The 17,138-nt window shown below is 37.6% G+C and overlaps 1 protein-coding gene across 4 annotated transcripts in view; it reads left to right on the top strand.

Annotated features, from left to right (window-relative positions):
* Positions 1-17,138, top strand: part of atxn1a (ataxin 1a) — a 130,076-nt gene that overhangs the window by 23,886 nt on the left and 89,052 nt on the right. For 3 of the 4 annotated variants that reach the window (XM_039681094.2, XM_089123311.1, XM_089123313.1), the window contains exon 1: positions 7,237-7,427. The exons of the other annotated variant lie outside the window; for it this stretch is intronic. The gene's annotated coding sequence lies outside the window, so the exon portion shown is untranslated. Of the gene's footprint in view, positions 1-7,236; positions 7,428-17,138 lie in introns of those variants that run through there. 4 annotated transcript variants of the gene reach the window in all.

Raw genomic sequence — 17,138 nt, 5'->3', positions numbered from 1 at the left:
AGTGGGATACAGATTTTTTCAGACCGTATTTTCGACCTGCCAAAATATGTACCCCCCCCCCTAAAATCTACAGGTGATGGCCTATCATCTAGTGTTTTATTTTATGAATACTGTACATCATGTCTAATAACAGCAGTGAATATGAACACATTTCCTATTTCCTGACTAAAGTTATAGTGGGATACAGATTTTTTCAGACCGTATTTTCGACCTGCCAAAATATGTATCCCCCCCCCCTAAAATCTACAGGTGATGGCCTATCATCTAGTGTTTTATTTTATGAATACTGTACATCATGTCTAATAACAGCAGTGAATATGAACACATTTCTTGTTTTCTGACAAAAGTTATAGTGGGATACAGATTTTTTCAGACCGTATTTTCGACCTGCCAAAATATGTATCCCCCCCCTAAAATCTACAGGTGATGGCTTATCATCTAGTGTTTTATTTTATGAATACTGTACATCATGTCTAATAACAGCAGTGAATATGAACACATTTCCTATTTCCTGACTAAAGTTATAGTGGGATACAGATTTTTTCAGACCGTATTTTCGACCTGCCAAAATATGTATCCCCCCCCCTAAAATCTACAGGTGATGGCCTATAATCTAGTGTTTTATTTTATGAATACTGTACATCATGTCAAATAACAGCAGTGAATATGAACACATTTCCTATTTCCTGACTAAAGTTATAGTGGGATACAGATTTTTTCAGACCGTATTTTCGACCTGCCAAAATATGTATCCCCCCCCCCAAAATCTACAGGTGATGGCCTATCATCTAGAGTTTTATTTTATGAATACTGTACATCATGTCTAATAACAGCAGTGAATATGAACACATTTCCTATTTCCTGACTAAAGTTATAGTGGGATACAGATTTTTTCAGACCGTATTTTCGACCTGCCAAAATATGTATCCCCCCCCTAAAATCTACAGGTGATGGCCTATCATCTAGTGTTTTATTTTATGAATACTGTACATCATGTCTAATAACAGCAGTGAATATGAACACATTTCTTGTTTTCTGACAAAAGTTATAGTGGGATACAGATTTTTTCAGACCGTATTTTCGACCTGCCAAAATATGTACCCCCCCCCTAAAATCTACAGGTGATGGCCTATCATCTAGTGTTTTATTTTATGAATACTGTACATCATGTCTAATAACAGCAGTGAATATGAACACATTTCCTATTTCCTGACTAAAGTTATAGTGGGATACAGATTTTTTCAGACCGTATTTTCGACCTGCCAAAATATGTATCCCCCCCCCTAAAATCTACAGGTGATGGCCTATCATCTAGTGTTTTATTTTATGAATACTGTACATCATGTCTAATAACAGCAGTGAATATGAACACATTTCCTATTTCCTGACTAAAGTTATAGTGGGATACAGATTTTTTCAGACCGTATTTTCGACCTGCCAAAATATGTATCCCCCCCCCTAAAATCTACAGGTGATGGCCTATCATCTAGTGTTTTATTTTATGAATACTGTACATCATGTCTAATAACAGCAGTGAATATGAACACATTTCTTGTTTTCTGACAAAAGTTATAGTGGGATACAGATTTTTTCAGACCGTATTTTCGACCTGCCAAAATATGTACCCCCCCCCTAAAATCTACAGGTGATGGCCTATCATCTAGTGTTTTATTTTATGAATACTGTACATCATGTCTAATAACAGCAGTGAATATGAACACATTTCTTGTTTTCTGACAAAAGTTATAGTGGGATACAGATTTTTTCAGACCGTATTTTCGACCTGCCAAAATATGTACCCCCCCCCCCCTAAAATCTACAGGTGATGGCCTATCATCTAGTGTTTTATTTTATGAATACTGTACATCATGTCTAATAACAGCAGTGAATATGAACACATTTCTTGTTTTCTGACAAAAGTTATAGTGGGATACAGATTTTTTCAGACCGTATTTTCGACCTGCCAAAATATGTATCCCCCCCCCTAAAATCTACAGGTGATGGCCTATCATCTAGTGTTTTATTTTATGAATACTGTACATCATGTCTAATAACAGCAGTGAATATGAACACATTTCCTATTTCCTGACTAAAGTTATAGTGGGATACAGATTTTTTCAGACCGTATTTTCGACCTGCCAAAATATGTACCCCCCCCCCTAAAATCTACAGGTGATGGCCTATCATCTAGTGTTTTATTTTATGAATACTGTACATCATGTCTAATAACAGCAGTGAATATGAACACATTTCTTGTTTTCTGACAAAAGTTATAGTGGGATACAGATTTTTTCAGACCGTATTTTCGACCTGCCAAAATATGTATCCCCCCCCCTAAAATCTACAGGTGATGGCCTATAATCAAGTGTTTTATTTTATGAATACTGTACATCATGTCTAATAACAGCAGTGAATATGAACACATTTCCTATTTCCTGACTAAAGTTATAGTGGGATACAGATTTTTTCAGACCGTATTTTCGACCTGCCAAAATATGTATCCCCCCCCCAAAATCTACAGGTGATGGCCTATCATCTAGTGTTTTATTTTATGAATACTGTACATCATGTCAAATAACAGCAGTGAATATGAACACATTTCCTATTTCCTGACTAAAGTTATAGTGGGATACAGATTTTTTCAGACCGTATTTTCGACCTGCCAAAATATGTATCCCCCCCCCTAAAATCTACAGGTGATGGCCTATAATCTAGTGTTTTATTTTATGAATACTGTACATCATGTCTAATAACAGCAGTGAATATGAACACATTTCCTATTTCCTGACTAAAGTTATAGTGGGATACAGATTTTTTCAGACCGTATTTTCGACCTGCCAAAATATGTATCCCCCCCCCAAAATCTACAGGTGATGGCCTATCATCTAGAGTTTTATTTTATGAATACTGTACATCATGTCTAATAACAGCAGTGAATATGAACACATTTCCTATTTCCTGACTAAAGTTATAGTGGGATACAGATTTTTTCAGACCGTATTTTCGACCTGCCAAAATATGTATCCCCCCCCTAAAATCTACAGGTGATGGCCTATCATCTAGTGTTTTATTTTATGAATACTGTACATCATGTCTAATAACAGCAGTGAATATGAACACATTTCCTATTTCCTGACTAAAGTTATAGTGGGATACAGATTTTTTCAGACCGTATTTTCGACCTGCCAAAATATGTATCCCCCCCCCTAAAATCTACAGGTGATGGCCTATAATCTAGTGTTTTATTTTATGAATACTGTACATCATGTCTAATAACAGCAGTGAATATGAACACATTTCTTGTTTTCTGACAAAAGTTATAGTGGGATACAGATTTTTTCAGACCGTATTTTCGACCTGCCAAAATATGTACCCCCCCCCTAAAATCTACAGGTGATGGCCTATCATCTAGTGTTTTATTTTATGAATACTGTACATCATGTCTAATAACAGCAGTGAATATGAACACATTTCTTGTTTTCTGACAAAAGTTATAGTGGGATACAGATTTTTTCAGACCGTATTTTCGACCTGCCAAAATATGTACCCCCCCCCCTAAAATCTACAGGTGATGGCCTATCATCTAGTGTTTTATTTTATGAATACTGTACATCATGTCTAATAACAGCAGTGAATTGAATTATATATATATTATATTTCTTCTATTTTGCCCAGGACTTACAAACATTACATAATTATTTTATCTCCACAATAATTACTGTACAGTATATTACAAATATCAATTACACAGGAATGAAAATTTGCAACCTCTTACTGAATCCAAATAATTTGTTTTCCAGATTCAGTGTGACGTTTGTTTGCGGTGGTTCCACCATATGTGTGTTAAAAGCCCACCAACGGAGGAGGCCTTCCTGTGTACTGCTTGTACTCCTTAATTTTGTGTACATTATTGTTCCGGAGGAATTTATTGATTAAATCTTGTTGTATTATTACACCTTCCAAGTATGTGTCTTATCATCTTAAAATTATTAAAAACCAACAGACTGATGCGGGACATTATCTCAATATGCGACGTGCGGTCCAGCACAAAGTGGGACGGGTGCTGCTCAAGATGGATGGCGGGGGTCTTATCTTGCTTTCTTGGCGCCACAGGAAGTGGAGACGTTGATAGTCCATCATCTGTGGAATATGGAGAGGGGGATACCTTTTATAGCAGGTCGAAAATACGGTCTGAAAAAATCTGTATCCCACTATAACTTTAGTCAGGAAATAGGAAATGTGTTCATATTCACTGCTGTTATTAGACATGATGTACAGTATTCATAAAATAAAACACTAGATGATAGGCCATCACCTGTAGATTTTAGGGGGGGGGATACATATTTTGGCAGGTCGAAAATACGGTCTGAAAAAATCTGTATCCCACTATAACTTTAGTCAGGAAACAAGAAATGTGTTCATATTCACTGCTGTTATTAGACATGATGTACAGTATTCATAAAATAAAACACTAGATGATAGGCCATCACCTGTAGATTTTAGGGGGGGGGATACATATTTTGGCAGGTCGAAAATACGGTCTGAAAAAATCTGTATCCCACTATAACTTTTGTCAGAAAACAAGAAATGTGTTCATATTCACTGCTGTTATTAGACATGATGTACAGTATTCATAAAATAAAACACTAGATGATAGGCCATCACCTGTAGATTTTAGGGGGGGGGATACATATTTTGGCAGGTCGAAAATACGGTCTGAAAAAATCTGTATCCCACTATAACTTTTGTCAGAAAACAAGAAATGTGTTCATATTCACTGCTGTTATTAGACATGATGTACAGTATTCATAAAATAAAACACTAGATGATAGGCCATCACCTGTAGATTTTAGGGGGGGGGGTACATATTTTGGCAGGTCGAAAATACGGTCTGAAAAAATCTGTATCCCACTATAACTTTAGTCAGGAAATAGGAAATGTGTTCATATTCACTGCTGTTATTAGACATGATGTACAGTATTCATAAAATAAAACACTAGATGATAGGCCATCACCTGTAGATTTTAGGGGGGGGGATACATATTTTGGCAGGTCGAAAATACGGTCTGAAAAAATCTGTATCCCACTATAACTTTAGTCAGGAAACAAGAAATGTGTTCATATTCACTGCTGTTATTAGACATGATGTACAGTATTCATAAAATAAAACACTAGATGATAGGCCATCACCTGTAGATTTTAGGGGGGGGGATACATATTTTGGCAGGTCGAAAATACGGTCTGAAAAAATCTGTATCCCACTATAACTTTTGTCAGAAAACAAGAAATGTGTTCATATTCACTGCTGTTATTAGACATGATGTACAGTATTCATAAAATAAAACACTAGATGATAGGCCATCACCTGTAGATTTTAGGGGGGGGGATACATATTTTGGCAGGTCGAAAATACGGTCTGAAAAAATCTGTATCCCACTATAACTTTTGTCAGAAAACAAGAAATGTGTTCATATTCACTGCTGTTATTAGACATGATGTACAGTATTCATAAAATAAAACGCTAGATGATAGGCCATCACCTGTAGATTTTAGGGGGGGGGGGGATACATATTTTGGCAGGTCGAAAATACGGTCTGAAAAAATCTGTATCCCACTATAACTTTTGTCAGAAAACAAGAAATGTGTTCATATTCACTGCTGTTATTAGACATGATGTACAGTATTCATAAAATAAAACACTAGATGATAGGCCATCACCTGTAGATTTTAGGGGGGGGGGGGGATACATCTTTTGGCAGGTCGAAAATACGGTCTGAAAAAATCTGTATCCCACTATAACTTTAGTCAGGAAATAGGAAATGTGTTCATATTCACTGCTGTTATTTGACATGATGTACAGTATTCATAAAATAAAACACTAGATGATAGGCCATCACCTGTAGATTTTAGGGGGGGGGTACATATTTTGGCAGGTCGAAAATACGGTCTGAAAAAATCTGTATCCCACTATAACTTTAGTCAGGAAATAGGAAATGTGTTCATATTCACTGCTGTTATTAGACATGATGTACAGTATTCATAAAATAAAACACTAGATGATAGGCCATCACCTGTAGATTTTAGGGGGGGGGGGTACATATTTTGGCAGGTCGAAAATACGGTCTGAAAAAATCTGTATCCCACTATAACTTTAGTCAGGAAATAGGAAATGTGTTCATATTCACTGCTGTTATTAGACATGATGTACAGTATTCATAAAATAAAACACTAGATGATAGGCCATCACCTGTAGATTTTAGGGGGGGGGGGTACATATTTTGGCAGGTCGAAAATACGGTCTGAAAAAATCTGTATCCCACTATAACTTTAGTCAGGAAATAGGAAATGTGTTCATATTCACTGCTGTTATTAGACATGATGTACAGTATTCATAAAATAAAACACTTGATGATAGGCCATCATCGGTAAAATCGTTGTTTGCCTATGTATAAGTGCAATGCATTATTGAATGATTTTGGTAATAATTCACCATGGAAGGAGGAGGAGGGGGGGGGGGGGGTAAGAACAATTTTATATCCACGGGCTGTTTGCTTGTGAAACGATATGGTCGTCTTAGTTTTTCAGTACATTCTCGTGAGAATTGATCCATTCCGTGCATGAAGCTAGATCGTTTGCCCACAAAATAATTAGTTTTTGATGGGCCACATGATATCTGTCTTTGCTAAACCTCGTCGATAAAAAAAAACAAAACAACAACAACAGTAAAACGATGACTTAAACAATTCACGTGTTATAGTTTAATTCATCTTGGACAAAGTAATGACACACCTCCTGCTGAATGCGTGCGCGCTCCCGCGACCGGGGATACACTTCCTTTCAGGGGTAAGTACCTTGGCACGACACCGGTCTGGATCACTTTAAATGAGTGGAGCGGAGTGACAGATTCATGGCTCATATCGTTCTGTAATCTCGTTTCAATTTCCCGTTCCCTGTTCTGAGCGAATTGAACATTTAGTGCAACTTCCCAGTGTTGTTGTAGTAGCCTAAATGTAGATGAACCGCTCTGTCATTTAGATTAGAGCAACTAAACGTTCTTTATTATTATTCTAAACTACGATTTGTTTACGGAGCCACAAACGTCATTATGTTTTTCTTATACTTTTTAATGGAACAACCTCCCACCCCTTCTGTAACTGGGCCGGCCAACTGCTCCATATTTGGATTACACATTCACACACACTCTTACGCACGCCTCCACACACTCACTCCCTCCGTCAAACACACACACTCACTCACTCACTCACTGGAGGTGGGGGCACGGAGCGATAGAGCTATTAGCTCGGGCTGCAGCAGACATCATTGTAGCTACTAGCGGAGGGGAGACGATTCCACCAGTAGTGCGCGAGAACGCACGGAGCCCTGGCAACACGGAGAGCCTCGCGCTTCCCTGCCCGTTAAACCGTACAGTAAGTCCGTGCATTTGTGTTACCAGCACAAAACTGTCTTTTGGGTTTGCTTGGGAAAATGTCTGGGAACTAAAAGACGCAGGGGGACGTTTATTTCAAAACCCTTGTAAATATTTACTGTGACATTTGCACTAATTATTATGCCACCTTGCCTGCGATCGACTGGGCGAGACGTACAAGATGTGCTGTTTATTATCTCGATTAAAAATTATATAACTACTTTGAAGTAGCGCACGGGAAGCGGGGCGGTTACTTGCGAGCTGTAAGCCCGAGCAGGGAGCGCTCTCGCCGGGGCTGGAGTAACTGCGCCACCCCGCCTTCTTCCATCGCTCCTGGTCGATTTATAAACGTCAAGTTATCGGGGGATTAATGATCAGTCAGCTGTACTTTTTAAAAGACACTGTCACTCTCCGTATCCGTGCGCACTTCTGCTGAGTCAACACTGTTGCTGGAAGGCTTTTGATGTGAAAACACAATCGCGGAAGTTTTAGCAAGAGTTGCAATGTCAACCCTTGCGCACTAGTGTTTAATCCTCGGCGACGCGGTCTATGCAAGTGAAGTGTCTTTTTAATTGATACAGTAATAGCCCTTAATAGTAGGTGACAACATTTGTCTCCGTTTCCCTGTCACTTTTTTAATAAACTGGCTGTGTTTTAATACTCAACACGCGTCGTTTTCGGGCATCATAATGTATCATTCCTAAAACGCAGTGTGATTTGTTTGGCACGTTCTGAATTGGCTCTACTACTGCTGTCTAGGTAGGCAGCCTTACTAGGTTTGGAGACGCAGCCATTGAGTGTATCCCGTCGTGATGTCACTCGGTTCATCCCGGCTGGTTATATAATGAGCTGTTGCTGTGTATATTTCATGTGTTGGCAGGGCTGAAGGGGCGCTAGATGCATTGTGACCGACATGCATTGCCGGGTTTTGTTGCTTTACTAAATAAACGGTGCAATTTATGTAAACGCCGATTATGTAAACAGATGTTTAAGACAGACAGCCTTAAAGTGGGTCTTTCGTTAGTGCCAGTATCATGATGTCACATACTATACTGTACTGTGCGCACTGTTTATTAATATAGGCTACTATGCGACATGTAGCCTTGAGTTTTTGCATTTTACAAACAGTTCCATACTGAACACTACCAAACTATATTGTGTAAATAACCGTTTTAAATGAGGTTTTGCAACGATTTATTGCACATCTATCACTTTTTAACACTTTTAACTTGAGCTGAGCTGATTGTGGCTCATATGTAGGCTAATGTTTATGGCTCATGGGACTGTTGCTAAACCACTATACTTTATTGTACTGTAGGCCTACTGTGTATTCTAAATTCTACTTCAACTTTAACTTTTATTTATTTAAATATAGCACATTTAATAGCAACGTTGTTGCCTAAAGTGCTTCAGTTATATCTAAAAACAATAAAACATACATATATAAAAACATTTACCGAAGCTAGCAAATGAAAACATCTCACACAACTTTATAGTGAGATCAGTGTAGTAGAGAGAAAGAAAACTAAATAAAGTTATTACTTATTGTAAATTATTTTGTTAGTTTTTTTAATTTATTAAACTCATTTGTAGAAAATTTACATCAGTTAATATACTATACTAGACTAGACTCGACTAGACTATGATGCAATGTGTACTGTAGAGCTTTTGCTTTTGAATGGACTTAATTATGCAATGGTTCATTGTTGATAGGACAAATGCAGCATATTCTAATCTATTCTATTCTGTCCTATGCAATGTATATACAGTAGCTTACATTTTTGGATTTAGTTGTGTGCAGATTTACAGCTTATAGGATATTTGTCCATAGGCAAAAAAATGCATTGTTACTCCCAAAGGGCTGTTCAAATCGAAAGAAAACATCTTCCTTTGGATTCAGTTTTTTTGAAGAGATTTAATTCACTTTTAGAATTTGCATGCCATAAACAGCCAAAGACAGCTGTAGTGAGAAATGAAATTTACAGAGATCATATTTCTGGCGTTGATTGTTGAAAGACCTGCATGTTCAAATAAATAAGGTGCAAGGTCACCATGCTGCAGTTTCACCGTGTTCTGCAGATTATTGCCGCCGCATGCTTGGTTTATTATTAGTTTACATTTCCATGGCTCTTGGATGATTAAGAAATCCTAGCGTTTTTTAATGAAAATCCTATTGTTTCGGAGAGCGAGCGGATTAGTGTTTCCCCTTTTTTGTGTGGTTGTAATACATTTCAAACGGTATGGGCTGCCCTTTGCAACCTGGGGACTAAGCTGTCTGCTCTGATTATGCAGTGAATGCTTTTTTTTTAAGAGGGATTTGTGCGGTGGTGAATTGCTCAGTGCTAAGCAAATCTCTTTTTGATGGCCCGAGTACCACTTACTTTTAAATGCTAATGAGCAGTAATTAAGACACAGAGTATGACCTAATCACAATTGCACTAGTGCGTCTGCGCATTTGTTTGCTTTTACACACACACCTGCCACTTGAAGTGCTCATTCTTACTCCTCCTTAGTAGCTGCGCTGTTCAAACTACTACGGTGTCAATGGAGTTGAGTTTGATGAACCCAACTGAGCTTGTGACAGATGCATGCAAGGTTAACTTGTCACACTCGAGTGCCAGTGAACTATGGAGGGACACACCTCCACATGCAGACACTGCTTACACAATTCCACTGTGATTGTCAGGGAAAGATTTAGCCAAATGGTGAGTAGAGCCAACTGGACAAAAAAACTGTTTACACATCAGAGGGGTGGAGCCTAAGTCAACCTGGTTTCACCCTTTGCTGGAAAATTAGTCTCAAGTTATACCTATCCAGGCAAGCTTTTAAAGTACACTCCCTTACAGGTATGCATGCATGAACTCAAGACTTGGGTTGCATTGTTCTGCAGCATAAAAGGCAAATTAATGTTACGCCAAGAGCTCTAACCTTCTGCTTTTCTGTGACTGAAATCTGAGGAAGGACTGTCCACAGTCTTTCCCCTTCTAATTCTTCATCTCATTATTGAAATCTGTCCTGGTTATTTGATCACAAATTGGCCATCTGTTGCAGCATGCTCCATATTTTTTGAGTTTTAATCTCGCCACCTACGTGATGTTTGTTCAGAATGCTTTGCATTATTTTAAAAGGAATAGTTGACCCATTCTTATTATCTTTATTCTACAGAACCCAAAAATGATATTTATAATAATTATAATTATAATTCGTTACATTTATTTAGCGTTTTTCTTAGCACTGAAAGTGCTGGTGCATTAAATGGGGGAAGCGTCCACCTGGGTGATGCAACAGCAGCCATATTGCGAACGCTCACCACGACCAGCTTATTGGTGGTGAGGATACAGATAAGCAGATATAGGGATGATTTAGGAGGCCATGATGGATAGAGGCCAATGGGCAAACTTGTTTCCTTTTATGTTGACGTTAAATATCTTTGTTTTAGCGGAGTGGTGGATTGACTGGTGAGTAGGCGGTCCTTCACTGCTTCCCTGGACGCCTCAAAACGGATTAGAGTTTACTCTACAAATGCCATGTCATGTGCATTTTTCGACTACCTCTGAATGTGATGTGAGAGATTTTATCCAAACATTTTGGACCCCATTTACACCTATATCTCTGTAGACTTGTGATTAGATGCTAGTATCCTGTGTAAACGGAGTCTACAGGAGTTCAATGTCCTTTCACAGTGTCAAAGTCTCACAGCGGGGAGAGAGTGTGAGGTGGGGAGAAGGAGGCGAGGAATGGGAGGGGAATGGGATCGATTGAGCAATTCTGTTTCCAGACCTTTATAGCCCTTTTCTTTCATCTCTCAGCTCTATTCATTTGCTCTCCCTCCATGGACGCAGTACACATCCCCAACCTGCTTTTGTACTGCAGCGCTCAAGAGCTTTTTTTGATATCGAGATGAAAAACATTCCTTTCTCCAATGAGTGGATGTCAGCGTGCGGGCTGCTCGTCTTCCTCTAGACTCCCCGCGATGGCTTTATGTATAGCCTGAATTGAAACTTTTTCTTTTTTTAGCTGAACAATGGGATAAACGTGAACGTGCCCGAAACTGTTAATTGTTCAGTGGATGTTATGTAATAAAAAAAAACATGTATTTAGGTGTGAAAGTGTGGCGCTTCAGGTTCATCAATTAATCTTTTCATCCATCTAGAAGCATAGTTAAAAATAAAGCACTTGCATGAATAAATCACATGCAAGGCTTCAGAATTCATATCCAGGCACTAAGCTTGTAGATTAACTTATGTATGTGGTTTCTGGATGGCCAGGAGTCATTTTTAAGCCTTTAAAGTCTCATTTAATAGACTTGTGTGGCCTTAATGAGTCAGAAATATTGTGATTTTTGAGTTAAAAGGCAATCAAGGCAAGCAAAGTGATACCTGGGTTGTTAAACATCAAAGTTGGTGAAAGGCAACGCTGCAGTATAGATTCAAGATATTGGAAAAATTAGAATTTTTCCTGCAAAATAGGCTATCTTGCCAAATAAAAAAATATAGAATTTTCACCAGATGACTTGAATTGCTCAATTTGGAAATAATTAATTATGATTAGGGTGATTGTGTTGCAAACTTGCATACAAAATAAAAAATAATTTTAAAAATCTGAAATTACTTTTTACTCTGAAGGCTGTTTGTGAGTGAGTTGTTGTTGTTTTTTTGGCTGAACAATTTGGATTGGTTGATAACTTTTAAAAAAATGATGATGTACTTCATAAGATCCAACTTAAATCTATTTCAGTAACCATGAGTTGAACAAAAGAGTTTGAAAGGAATTCTTTCTATTTGAGTTTCCACATTCTCACTGTTTTGACCCATTCATTATGACTATAAAATATGATTTTTATTAAATAAAAATACTAAAAAAAATATAAAAATAAATTGCAATAATATTTCGATATTAAAAATTATATAAAAAAACGGTATTTCTTAATACACTCTCTAACAAATTTTTACATCCTAGTTTCAGCATCCATCAAGCTTTGATTTTTGGCCAAGCAAACAAATATATACAACAATGGTTTCAGAGTGAAGTGTAGCATTATGTCAACTTCACACTTGTGTCTCAGTGTGGCTCGATTTACAGTAAATGAATGAGACGCTAAAACACCATAAATCGAAGCCTTTGCGAATTGATAATCACATTAAGCTACATTGCAATATTGATTTTGTTTCAATATATCGTGCAACCCTAGATTAAAGTGAATGATTTTGCTGTTTATAGTGCTGTGTGTCAGTAAAATAATGCATTTTGTATATAACAAGGGTTTGGTCAACAAATATAAAGCTTAGGATTCACACATTGTGGGTGCTTTATGTAAAATCTAGTATTTTTCATTAACCATGCATAACTAAACCAAAGGCTGCATGAAAGTGAGGCAGGGTATACTCACTAATGTTTGTCCACTTGTACAAGCTTATCAGGTCTAGTTGTTTGGTTTTGTACATCTGTATTTTGTTTCCAACTTAAATTCTGCCTACTTTAGCAGCTTACCAGGTGCATGTGAAGGCACTTCAAGACTGATCTTTGACATTGTAGTGAAGATGAGCTCCGAAGGAATCGATAGCTGAAGTTCTGAATGGCAGAGTGTGAGTGTAGCGGCTCTATGTCAGTGTTGGGATCGATGACCCCTCTATGGGCCGGTATTATGTATGCTTGGTGCTCCCTCTGGGCATATCCAGACAGTAGAGCCACTATTGATGCCACTCCTCCACCAGGAAAGCAACAAAGAAGCTTCACGCTCATGTGCAGCTGGCTTAGAACACGTTGAAAATCCTTTTTAAGCTTGTCATGGAAAAGGCCTGTTTGTAAAATCCTTAAGCAGAACGTTTGGAGCCTCCTTAAAGGGATGGGCCTAGTGCAAAATGAAAATTCAGCCCTCATTAATTCATCTTTATTGTTCCAAACTTGTATGACTTTCTTTCTTCTGTGGAACAGAAAAGTAGATATTTAGCAGAATGTTCATGCTAATCTTTTCCATACAATGAAAGTGAATGGGGATCACAAAAGTAGCCGAGATTGGCTCTATAGTATATCTCATGTAAACTAAAGCAATATGTACTATAGCAAATCTTGGTTGTGTGAAGATATATCATAAACATTAACATCTTGATTTTTGATAAATCTGCTTTAAAACTATGCATTGTGAAAAGCACTACATTTGACTTGACAAAAAGCTGGCAAGTAAAAAACAACAAAAAGGGACCATAAAAGCATCATAAATAATTCTTCCACTATTTTGCAAGTCATCTGAAGCTGAGTGTGGTGAAGAGATTGAAATTTATGTCCTTGTTGACCAAAAATCTTCCTGTAGCAGTCACCATTTACTTTCATTGAGTGGGGAAACAAAGCAGCTTTAGCATCAGGCTAAAATATATAGTTTGGTGTTTTGTTAAAGTCATACTTGGAACACAAAGGTGATGTCAAAGATGAGACTTTCAATTATGGGTGAACTATCTCTTTAATGTTTCTCAGTTGTCTGTTATGCACTGCAGTTCATCAATGTGCAAGAGGATGATGGTCCTTATATAACAGGGAATGAGTCTAAAAGCCCCATTCTCAACATATATTGCAAAAGAATTATACATCAGTCTGTTATTGAGGTTCTGCACAAAGCTAGACCTCTGTGCAGTCTTAGTGTACATTCATGCCTCTCAACCATTTTTATCCCAGCAGTTGGCCTTCATTTATTTTTAATGGCATTCACTATAGTTTGGAACTAGAATTGCCTTATTTGTAATGAGGAACTTGGTAGGGAAAAATTGCCCACCTATTTTTAGGCTCCATACCGTCAGTCTCATGTTTCATGTCACTAGTAATTATTTTAGTATGAAAATGACTAAATAATAGAGCATTATGTGGCTGAATATCTCATCTCTGCTTCTTCCTTTCCATCTGATATGCATTACATTTTGAAGCAGCAATAAATTTAGCTTGTTTTGAACTGTTTTGCATATAGTTCATAAACAAAGGGCAGCTGGAAGCATTTGACCAGCATGTTATGAGCCCTGAAGCAAAGAACACACAAATGAAGACCAATTTTCGTGAAGCCAAGATGCCATCCTTCTTGATGCAACTAGGCAGATAAATAGGACCACCAATGTTCTTCAACCGCAAAGCATACTTCTGTCTGCCCTCACATATCATGCAGTGATGAAACTTCCTTGGAGTGACAGCTTGATTGAAAGTGAAGGAGATGGTATGGATTCCATAAAGAATTAATCATGAAAATCTTCTTAAAGGGTTAGTTCACCCAGAAATGAAAATTAAGTCATTAATTACTCACCCGCCATGCTGTACCAACCCCATAAGACCTTTGTTCGACTTCCGATCCAAATAAAGATATTTTTGATTAAATTTGAGAGTATCTTTGCTACATAGGCAAGCGGCGAGAATATTTTTTTTGTGCGAAAAAACAAACAAAAATAACTTTGACTTTATTCGACGATTCCTTTTCTTCCTTGTAGGCCTGAGACGAGAGTTCAAGAGATTTCCACGACGCTTGCGCGAGAATTGCGATCTTCTTCAACTACTTCAGTTTAGTTCTCGCGCATGCGTCGTGGAAATCTCTTGAACTCTCGTCTCAGGCCTACAAGGAAGAGTTTTTGTTTGTTTTTCGCACAAAAAGTATTCTCGTCGCTTGATAAACTTATACTTGAGCCAGTGTTGTCACATGGAATATTTAAACATTTTCTTCATTGACTTTCTGGGCCGTCAAGTTTCGATCCCTTTGGCAGTAGCAGTGATCCAGCTCTCAAATTTAATCAAAAATATCTTCATTTGTGTTCCGAAGACGAACGAAGGTCTTACGGGGTTGGCACAGCATGGAGGTGAGTAATTAACGACTTCATTTTCATTTTGGGTGAACTAACCCTTTAAGAAAGAAGTCACTACAATTATTAAGGAATTCACATGAATGTTCCTGAGAAGTTCTCAGTATTTTCTGAGTCACCACACTGTAAAAATAAGTATTTGATAAATACGTTATGACGGCATACTGTTTATTCAGTCGAAATGTTGAAATTACTTAAACATTCAAGTTGATAACTTAAAAATATAATTCGGCAATTTTCTGATATCAATATAGACAATTCTTATTTTTTTTTAATGGAATATTGCAATATTTATTATGAATGATTATTCCGTGCACATAATTATTTCTTAAAATTCATGTGCTCTTGTAATCTTTAATCAATATAAGTTGGTGACGGGGCAACAGATCACAGCAATAGCAAACCACAATCCAATCAGTTCCTGAATCCTGATGGACAAGAAGTCCTGCCTTACATTTTTCTTGTTCAAGAAGCCATTTCACTTCTAAGATATACATCACAATAGGGAAGAAAAGACTATCGCAAATGTCACAAAGGATTGGCCCACAGAAGTGGGAATATACCGGAAGATGTCTCCACCTTACCAGGTGAGAGGGATGTAGTGGGACCTGCCAAGCATCATGAGTCTCACAGCGGGTATCAGGATTGAATACTTCCAGCACAAAGAAGGATATGCACTGCAAAAGGAATTCAATAACAGGAAAACTGCATGGATACAAACAATCCGTGGAATACCAAAATCCACCCTTACCACTGTTATGTTTGGCATGAGAGAGTCTTTCCTTAATATACATGCCGTATCATTCAGGTGACGTGAATTCCCTATAGCAACTACTCTCACCTTGGTGAATTTTGTGGAAAGAATGCAGAGTTTTTGGGCAGGGTGCAGGGACTTCACTTCAAGCTGTACTTAGTGCAGTTACAGTACGTTGAAGGAATTTCCTGAAGTTAACGTTGGCCTTGAATAGACAAAGTGTGGTTTTGACAAAGGGGAGACGCACCAGAGAAAAACCAGGCTGACGCAAAGCAAAATATTGCATGCTGAGATAAAACAAGCAAACGGCCATCCCAGTTCCGTCCCATTTCCCCTCTTTAGTGATGTCATTGGAGCGTTGGAGACGCGCCAACTTTGGAGGGAGAGACGCTTCCCCTTTTTTAAAATCCCATATAGTCTTTCCAGAGAGACTCTCAGAGGAGTCAGCCAGACAAGCATTCCTCCCTCTCTCTTCTCTACCGCTCTGTTTTTTTTTTCCATCAATCCCTCCAACAATGTGTGTCTGAGTCAGCCAGAGGTACTTAAAACATAAATTCAAAACGTGGGCACACTGAGAACAATTGAGTGTGTTCATTAACATTATCCAGCTCTCAAATCATTTGGAGGAGATCACAGATCTCATAAGTCTTATTTAATGACTGTTAGCTGTATCATAAAAGGATAATCTGTCTGTTTTCCATTGGCTAACGTTTTTATTGTTGATTTTTTTTTTTTAATCATTATAGGAATTATTACTATTGCTCATGCTTAAGGTTAGAGGCCTGGTTAGAGTAACTGAACTTTAGCTATCCTCAAATCATGTGGTTTATTAGAGGTGTGTTATGCATTTTCTGAGTGAGCAAAACAGGAAAACAATAGTGATGCACTGATATTAAAATTCTTTAATATCTTTTCTAAATAAATGGAAGTTATTTGTTGAAAAAAATTGAAAAGTGAATTTAGGCTTTGGAATTGGAATTATGTACAGAGAAGGAAACATGGATATTTATTTACTAAATTGTTGGTTCTTTTTCCCATTATATACATAATTTACATATATACATAATCTATTTTATAATATAATGTAAATCTCAATATATAATATTAAATGTTGCATATGCTGCAATTC

This window comes from Pimephales promelas, chromosome 18 (assembly GCF_988280905.1).
Source record: "Pimephales promelas chromosome 18, fPimPro1.hap1.1, whole genome shotgun sequence".
NCBI lineage: Eukaryota > Metazoa > Chordata > Actinopteri > Cypriniformes > Leuciscidae > Pimephales > Pimephales promelas.
This window is presented reverse-complemented; position numbering and strand designations above follow the sequence as displayed.